Source organism: Mizuhopecten yessoensis, unplaced genomic scaffold (genome assembly GCF_002113885.1).
Source record: "Mizuhopecten yessoensis strain PY_sf001 unplaced genomic scaffold, ASM211388v2 scaffold9589, whole genome shotgun sequence".
NCBI lineage: Eukaryota > Metazoa > Mollusca > Bivalvia > Pectinida > Pectinidae > Mizuhopecten > Mizuhopecten yessoensis.
In genome coordinates, this window is record NW_018408123.1 from 15507 (window position 1) to 25368 (window position 9862).

At 41.9% G+C, this 9862-nt stretch overlaps 1 long non-coding RNA gene across 1 annotated transcript in view; it reads right to left on the reverse strand.

Moving 5' to 3' along the window:
* Positions 1 to 9862, reverse strand: part of LOC110458438 — a 33571-nt gene that overhangs the window by 9460 nt on the left and 14249 nt on the right. Inside the window, exon 2 of the long non-coding RNA XR_002463794.1 lies at positions 3524 to 3575. This is a non-coding gene — a long non-coding RNA (uncharacterized LOC110458438). The remainder of the gene's footprint in view (positions 1 to 3523; positions 3576 to 9862) is intronic.

Below are 9862 nucleotides of genomic sequence, written 5' to 3' on the forward strand. Positions count from 1 at the left end.
GTAGTCAGTTCCTGTGTCCTATCCCTCTACTCTCATCACTCTATATCATAGACAGACAGTCAGTCCCGGTGTCCTATCTCTCTCCCCTCACCATTCTATATCATAGACTGACAGTCAGTCCCTGTGTCTTATCTCTCTACCCTCATCACTCTATATCATAGACTGACAGCCAGTCCCTGTGTCCTATCTCTCTCCCGTCATCACTCTATATCATAGACTGACAGTCAGTCCCGGTGTCCTATCTCTTTACCCTCACACTGTATATCATAGACTGACAGTCAGCCCCTGTGTCCTATCTCTCTACCCTCTCCACTCTATATCATAGACTGACAGTCAGTCCCTGTGCCATATATCTCTACCCTCAGCATTCTATATCATAGACTGACAGTCAGTCCCTGTGTACTATCTCTCTACCCTCACACTGTATATCATAGACTGACAGTCAGCCCCTGTGTCCTATCTCTCTACCCTCACCACTCTATATCATAGACTGACAGTCAGTCCCTGTGTCCTATCCCTCTACCCTCATCACTCTATATCATAGACTGACAGCCAGTCCCTGTGTCCTATCTCTCTACCGTCATCACTCTATATCATAGACTGACAGTCAGTCCCGGTGTCCTATCTCTTTACCCTCACACTGTATATCATAGACTGACAGTCAGTCCCTGTTTCTTATCTCTCTACCCTCACCATTCTATATCATAGACTGACAGTCAGTCCCTGTGTACTATCTCTCTACCCTCACACTGTATATCATAGACTGACAGTCAGCCCCTGTGTCCTATCTCTCTACCCTCACCACCCTATATCATAGACTGACAGTCAGTCCCTGTGTCTTATCTCTCTACCCTCATCACTCTATATCATAGACTGACAGTCAGTCCCAGTGTCCTATCTCTCTACCCTCATCACTAGTACTCTATATCATAGACTGACAGCCAGTCCCTGTGTCCTATCTCTCTACCGTCATCACTCTATATCATAGACTGACAGTCAGTCCCTTTGTCCTATCTCTCTACCCTCACACTGTATATCATAGACTGACAGTCCGTCCCTGTGTCCTATCTCTCTACCCTCACCACTCTATATCATAGACTGACAGTCAGTCCATGTGCCCTATATCTCTACCTATACCACTCTATATCATAAACTGTCAGTCTATTTTTATGTCCCATCTCTCTAACCTGGCCTCTCTATTTGATAATCTGCAAGCTCCTGTGACCTGTCTCTCTACAATTGCATGAACCAAGAATTCAACTGCTACCCTCATCACTATATATCATAGACAGACAGTCAGTCCCTGTGCCCTATATCTCTACCCTCAGCATTCTATATCATAGACTGACAGTCAGTCCCTGTGTCTTATCTCTCTACCCTCACCACTCTATATCATAGACTGACAGTCAGTCCCTGTGCCCTATATCTCTACCTATACCACTCTATATCATAAACTGTCAGTCTATTTTTATGTCCCATCTCTCTAACCTGGCCTCTCTATTTGATAATCTGCAAGATCCTGTGACCTGTCTCTCTACAATTGCATGAACCAAGAATTCAACTGTATCTTACCTTCCCACGTTCACAACATTTTAGAAATCTTTGTCAATAAAATTATATTTGTTGGCACCGTCTGTGTACAAAATAAATATAATATCCTTGAAAACAATACTGACATAGATATGTTAAAATGAAGGGTAAAATTTATCACAGAGCATAAATCTATCACTCCTAGAAGAAACGAAACTTTTGGAAACCTCCTTGTTTTGTAAAGCTGTATCTATTCCCCTCTGGGATGTGTTTGAGTGACAGTGAGATGATACATTTGATAAGCAGACATGATCTAACTGTCGATTTCTGTCAAAAATAAATCATATGATTTTTGCATATTATAGATGTATCCGGCGCTGATGTTCCCCATGTGATTGATTTACAAGACATCATGTGATTTAATGTACCTTTTAGAAAGAAATATCGACCAAAGTAATGATTTGTTTATTGTTGGTTTTAGTTTCAGTTATTTCAACATTCAATTCGGACCATGTAAATGTAAATTTGATTTATTTTCCCGTAAATTTGAAAGCAAATGAACATTCACAAATTATAGGCATAAAGGAAAATGTTTCAAATGTATATTGCAATTCAAACACACATCAAATGGAGTTTTATCTATTATTATTAACGTTTGCTAATTTCAATGATTTCTAGAGATTCGAAGTGTTAACACTGCTAGCTTGTGAGAGAGTCGATCAAACCGATTTTATACTACTAGGACCCGTATTAATGAAACCATTCTCATGCTCAAGCTTTATTTCTTATTAATAATAATAAATACTAGTATACAACATTTGAAATAGCGCCATATCTAGCTAACATAAGTCACTCTAAAGCGCTTTACAGTACATAGATATACATGTACAATTAATACAATTAGCATATACATTGATCAATATATTTTTTGAGGAATTCGCAGGAGCTGCCTTATCAGGCGCTACCACTAGTCATATGCCACTTGGCTAATATCTCCCTATGTGTGTATTCCTGCGTGTGTGCTGGAGATGTATTGTGTTCCGTTTGTAGTGGGACCGTGCTTTCAACGGCATCTTTAATAGTGCCACCTCACTTGAATGCTACAGCACAGATACCGCAACATCCACCCCAGACCATGTTATACTCCACCTGGATTGTTGGAGTTGTGTGGACAGGAGAAAACGCTTTTTCTGATATTCCATGCCTGCGACGACTTGGAGGATCGAACCCCGGTCGTCTGCGTGGAAGGCCAAAGTAATAACCAGTCCATCAATTCGCCCATTATTCCGGTTATAATTGATGTGTCAATGATTTGGGAAAACAGAGAGACCCACGCCGAATACTGTTTCCATTGTTTACATTTGACTGTCTGATTGTTTTACATGATTTAAGCGAGATACAAGAAAGCTGGCTTGAGCACAGAATCCGTGCTTGAGCATGATAACGGTTTCAGGAATGCGGCCCAGGTCTTCGGACTGATTAGCGAACATCGAACATTGCAACCCACTCGCTAACATGACTTTTTTGTCGCACTGAAGAATACATGTGTTCACTCCATTGGTTAATATAGTGAAGCTCGTCTCTTGTTAATGATTCCTGGCATTACGTATACACGCACGAGCAGTAGATATGAAAACAATGTACGCTCGTTACCATGTTTATTTCTCTCAACACTGATTTCATATACGAAAGTTAGGTTTCTGATTTTAAGTAACTAAACTGGATTTAAAGTATGAAAACAGTCATTTAATTGGTTTAAAGAAGGTACCACGCGCTCATATCATATATGCACCTCCATGGATCTTATTCTTCTTCCACAAATATTGATTATACACATGTAACGTATACTCCTTAACAGGAATAACCATCACTATCTACATTGTAGATAGCTGGTTTACCTGCCTTCTCATCTCGTATTGATTTGGTCCTTAACTCGACCACTAGCACGCGTTGTTGTGTTGCTGTTATTCTTAAGTATTCTTCTTTGTCTTACCTTCAATCCAAACTAGGTGGTGTGTCTTGTTTCATAGTCAAAGGTCCAGTTTCTACAAAACAGAAAAATGTATGTTTTTAACACGGCGCTGGTAACGGTATCGACTAAAGAGCAATCATGTATGTTGTCCTAATAATGACAAGACAAACAAAGGAACTAACTATTATATATAGTTTATACGTCACTCATTATACGTAGTCTTTTCATCAAAGACATCGCTATACTGGGAACGGCTATTTGTGTGAGCAGGACAATAATGGCCGTTGGTAACGAAACGTACCGTCAATATATAAAAACTACCGTTTGGTATAACATATAATACACTGATTGCATTTAAACGGATCAATCAGAGGTTATACTTCTGGATAATAAGTGGGCCTCGCGAATAGAACAGACACTATTTAAATCCTAATATTTTAATACATTTTGAAGAGAAAACTCTCACACGAAATTTTCGCAAACATCATTAAAGGGTTTAGTACTATAATCCATATTTTATTGAACTTATATAGCAAATTTCGTGTTTGACGTAGGAAGGGAGATAACTCAACCACCCCAAAAGAGGTACGCGCAATTATATACGCTCTCAGAAGAAAAGCTGTTACACATTATTGCAGTGTACGAACTATGTGAATTCGGGGATGATTGTATGAAGGCTTGCTTGTTTGCTTGCTTGATTGATCGATCGATCGATTGCGTCGATCCTCGCAACAGCTAAAGGGCCTGTCACACCTAGCCGGTTTCGGTCGCACACATTTGGCGATTTTCGGGGTTCGGTACAAGTGCGACAGCGTAGAACGGTAGTGCATCGTCAGGTCATCGTCAGAACATCGGCGAAATGGATCAGCGGCTTTCCGGTGGTCTCAATGTGTACCCTGTTTTACCGATGTGATACCGTACTGGTACCGATGTGACACCGTAGTACTACCGAACACCACCTAAGTAGTACTGATGCCTTGGTATAACATCGTCGGCGCATCGGTTCGGTGACTCTAAGGTGACAGAAAAGTGGTAATCGGTAACACGTCGGCTCTTACATCGATAGGACAACGGTAGAACAACGGTATCACAACGGCTCTTACATCGGTAAGACAACGGTATAACAACGGTATCACATCGGCTCTTACATCGGTAAGACAACGGTAGAACAACGGTATCACATCGGCTCGTACATCGGTAGGACAACGATAGAACAACGGTATCACATCGGCTCTTACATCGGTAGGATAACGGTAGAACAACGGTATCACAACGGCTCTTACGTCGGTAGGACAACGGTAGAACAACGGTATCACATCGGCTCTTACATCGGCTCTTACATCGGTAGAACAACGGTATCACAACGGCTCTTACATCGGTAGGACAACGGTAGAACAAAAGTATCACAACGGCTCTTACATCGGTAGGACAACGGTAGAACAACGGTATCACATCGGCTCGTACATCGGTAGGACAACGATAGAACAACGGTATCACAACGGCTCTTACATCGGTAGGACAACGGTAGAACAAAAGTATCACAACGGCTCTTACATCGATAGGACAACGGTAGAACATCGGTATCACATCTGCTCTTACATCGGTAAAACAACGGTATCACAACGGCTCTTACATCGGTAAGACAACGGTAGAACAACGGAATCACATCGGCTCTTACATCGGTAAGACAACAGTAGAACAACGGTATCACAACGGCTCTTACATCGGTAGGACAACGGTAGAACAACGGTATCACAACGGCTCTTACATCGTTGGACAACGGTAGAACAACGGTATCACAACGGCTCTTACATCGGTAGGACAACGGTAGAACAACGGTATCACAACGGGAACGCGGGTACTAAATCGATATTGCTACGGTCAATTTTCCAAGTGCTTTCTTGCCAGAACTCTGCCGTTGTTACTGTTTTACTCCGATTTATTCCAGGCGAGGTACTTCGGTAGTGTGTGCCATATCACGGTGTGTGTACGGTGTTTGTACGGTTGGCTTCACTAAAGGACAAGTTTAAAGTGTGACCTCACTGAAATGTCAACAGCTGGACGATAGCATGACAGCCTGTCCGGTTAATAATTCTGACAGCGGGCAGAAGAAGAAAGGATAATGTAGATAAGGAAGAAGAAGAAAGCGTGAAAATAAAAAATAAATACAAACATAAATAGAAAAGGAATGCGTATCTCCGAGAAAAACAGATGGACATGTAAAGTTAAACGACGTCTGAAGTGTGTATAGGTAAACATATGGACGTACAAGTACGTACACCGCGTAGGATTCCAGCGTAATGTAGTCCCACTTCCGTAAGGCATTATCTACACTTAATCCTAAACATCTGACAAGGAAGATTGTTTACTAAAGCTGTCGTAATTCACGTAAATGTTAAGGGCAGAGATCAAACGAACACATATGTAGGGGAATACTGATTTACGTGTCCGCCAAAACAAACATTGCATTTCTAAAACAATTTGTTTTGTCATAGGTAGAACTGTTATCTTTCATCAAAGATGCGGAAAAGACAACACTTCCCTGACGTAACAGCGGACGTAACAGCGCGGAGGGAGGGGCCAACGAATCACCACCACCCTCGAACTCATCCGAACTCATCCGAACCAGTCCTGAATATCTCCGATAACCAACTTTTGTATCGTCCCTGTAGTCCATCCTGAGCCCTTCAGGCCTCTCCTTTCTCGATGGAAGTCCGATGCATTTGGGATGCCCTGTAGTCACGTATACATATTGTTAGTATTTCAAACAAAGTAGCGATGAATTAAAAGCTTGCTGTTGAACGTCACAAGATAAACACGCCGATCACATGGACATTTCTGAACGTCAAGTATTTCCGATCAACTTCCTGGTCAAGAGTTTAATATCATAAACACATCTACATGCAAGTTTCAGGACAAATATGTGATATAGACGTCATTAATCGTCCAACTGATAAAAAACTGTAATTTCATTTTATACGTCACGTACAGATGATGTATCAAACAGTTACATAATATACATGATGAGGTGACACAGACATTATATGATTAAAGGCAGTTATCTGCAATGCAGTGAAATGAAAAGAATTAATCAAAGTATTAATTTGTTTAGTTCGATTTTATCTTAGGAAGATCAGAATGCAAAACATAAAGACTATTTGGTCCCAGCAAACGTTTGCATTATATTTGTTTCTCTCTCCCAGGAATGTGAAGGGAACGCTACACATGAATCAAACCTTATTTATCTAGCGGTTGAATGCGTTCCAATATAAATACTCTAAGTTATCTCACTGACATCTGCATGTTCAAAAGGAAAAAAAACATTGTTATTAAATGAATTCCCCGGCAGCATTGAACAGACACATCTTTACGATTGGAGTCGATATTTTAGATTGTTTGTAGATAGTAGCTGTACGTGTATTGACATAAAGCTGGGTTTAGGTGTGTGTGTCTGATTTTTTGAATTATCTAATTATTTAGAAGTAACATATGCAAGGAGGATCGACAGCATACAGAGTTAAAAATCTCGATTTTCCGGATAGTCGAATTTCCGGGTAAAATATAATTGCTTCTCATGTCGTGTTTTCGTAAATGGCTATTAACGGGACATCTTTGTTCGTCAGCATTCAATATTTGAAATTATATACAACTTTGCCCGGACCAAAAAATGCAAAATCGTAATAGTTTTTATTAGACATTTGATCCTACCTTTCCGATAATTTGTTCCCAGAACCGGAACGATAACTTCCGGTCCCAAGAACCGGAACGCTAACTTCCGGTCCCCAGAACCGGAACGCTTACTTCCGGTACCCAGAACCGGAACGCTAACTTCCGGTCCCCAGAACCGGAACGCTAATTTCCGGTCCCCAGATTCGGAACGCTAATTTCTTGTCCCCAGAACCGGAACGCTAATTTTCGGTCCCCAGAACCGGAACGCTAATTTCCGTTCCCCAGAACCGGAACGCTAATTTCCGGATTGAAATTACAATTATTGTCGCGAACGTTTTGAGTTTCCGGAATACGTGTTCTTTATCGAGCTTATAATGTAGAGCCTTGTTAATCTTGAACCAGTGATATGTACCGCGTATTATGATTTCTCCTTATTTCATTGTTCCGGTAATAGAACACCAATTTTCTTTTTGTAGCTAGAAGTGTTCTCATTGTAAACAAAACATGACCGCTGAAAACTCACAGGAACGAGACACAATTTAAGGGTGGAAGGGTTACCAAACCAAACTCAATGGCACAACAATAAGATTGTCTGGTAGCACAAATTACAAAATGTACACGCACGTTCTATCTTGTGTATTCTGATAGAAATCATCCAAACTTTGTTTCATCATACAGAAATTCTACGACGGAAAGCTTTGATAAGCGTTGTTCATTGTGGATTTATAAATTTAATCATATATCGCTGTAGATTTACCGGAACTACATTATCTTACCAGCCACTGCTATCGTAGTTACCATCGTAGTAACCAGCTTCGACTTGATTCTGTCTGCGCATTGTACATTTTTGTAGCATTTAAACATCCTTTAGATGTAGATATTAGGATTGACCTTCATTTTTACGGCGAATACGTTATTGTGAACGCAGTTGGCAACGAACATATTCGTTATGGAGCACTAACGCGCACCACAGAATATTGTATACAGCGGAATGTTCGCCAAGTCAAACACGCACCACAGAATACTGGATACAGCAGAATGCTCGCCCAGTCAAACACGCAGCACAGAATACTGTATACAGCGGAATGTTCGCCTAGTCAAACACGCACCACAGAATACTGTATACAGCAGAATGCTCGCCCAGTCAAACACGCACACTAAAATATTGTATACAGCGGAATGCTCGCCCAGTCAAACACACACCACAGCATACTGTAAACAGCGAAATGCTCGCCCAGTCAAACACGCACCACAGCATACTGTAAACAGCGAAATGCCCGCCCAGTCAAACACGCACCACAGAATACTGTATGCAGCGGAATGCTCGCCCAGTCAAACACGCACCGCAGAATATTGTATACAGCGGAATACACGCCCACTCAAACACGCACCACAGAATACTGTATACAGAGGAATGCTCGCCCAGTCAAACACAAACCCCATAATACTGTATACAGAGGAATGTTCGCCCAGTCAAACACGCACCACAGAATACTGTATACAGCGGAATGCTGGCCAAGTCAAACACGCACCGCAGAATATTGTATNGGCCAAGTCAAACACGCACCGCAGAATATTGTATACAGCGGAATACACGCCCACTCAAACACGCACCACAGAATACTGTATACAGAGGAATGCTCGCCGAATCAAACACGCACCACATAATACTGTATACAGTGGAATGCTCGCCGAGTCAAACACGCACCACAGAATAGTGTATACAGCGGAATGTTTGCCCAGTCAAACACGGACCACAGAATACTGTATACAGCGGAATGTTCGCCCAGTCAAACACGCACCACAGAATACTGTATACAGCGGATTGTTAGCCAAGTCAAACATGCACCACAGAATACTGAATACAGCGGAATGTTCAAACGCACCACATAATACTGTATACAGCGGAATGTTCGCCCTGTCTAACACGCACCACAGAATACTGTATACAGCGGATTGTTCGCCCAGTCAAACAAGCACCACAGAATACTGTATACAGCGGAATGCTCGCCAAGTCAAAAACGCACAACAGAATACTCTATACAGCGGAATGTTCGCCTAGTCAAATACGCACCGCAGAATACTGTATACAGCGGATTGTTAGCCAAGTCAAACATGCATCACGATTGTTAGCCAAGTCAAACATGCACCACAGAACACTGAATACAGCGGAATGTTCAAACGCACAACATAATACTGTATACAGCGGAATGTTCGCCCAGTCAAACACGCACCACAGAAAACTGTATACAGCGGAATGCTCGCCAAGTCAAACACGCACAACAGAATACTCTATACAGCGGAATGTTCGACCAGTCAAACTCGCACCACAGAATACTGTATACAGCGGAATGCTCGCCCAGTCAAAGACGCACCACAGAATACTGTATACAGCGGATTGTTAGGCAAGTCAAACACGCACCACAGAATACTGTATACTGCGGAATGTTCGCCCAGTCAAACACGCACCACAAAATACTGTAAACAGCGGAATGCACGAAACACGCACCACAGAATACTGTATACAGCGGATTGTTAGGCAAGTCAAACACGCACCACAGAATACTGTATACTGCGGAATGTTCGCCCAGTCAAACACGCACCACATAATACTGTAAACAGCGGAATGCACGCCCAGTCAAAAAAGCACCACAGAATACTGTATACAGAGGAATGCTCGCCCAGTCAAAC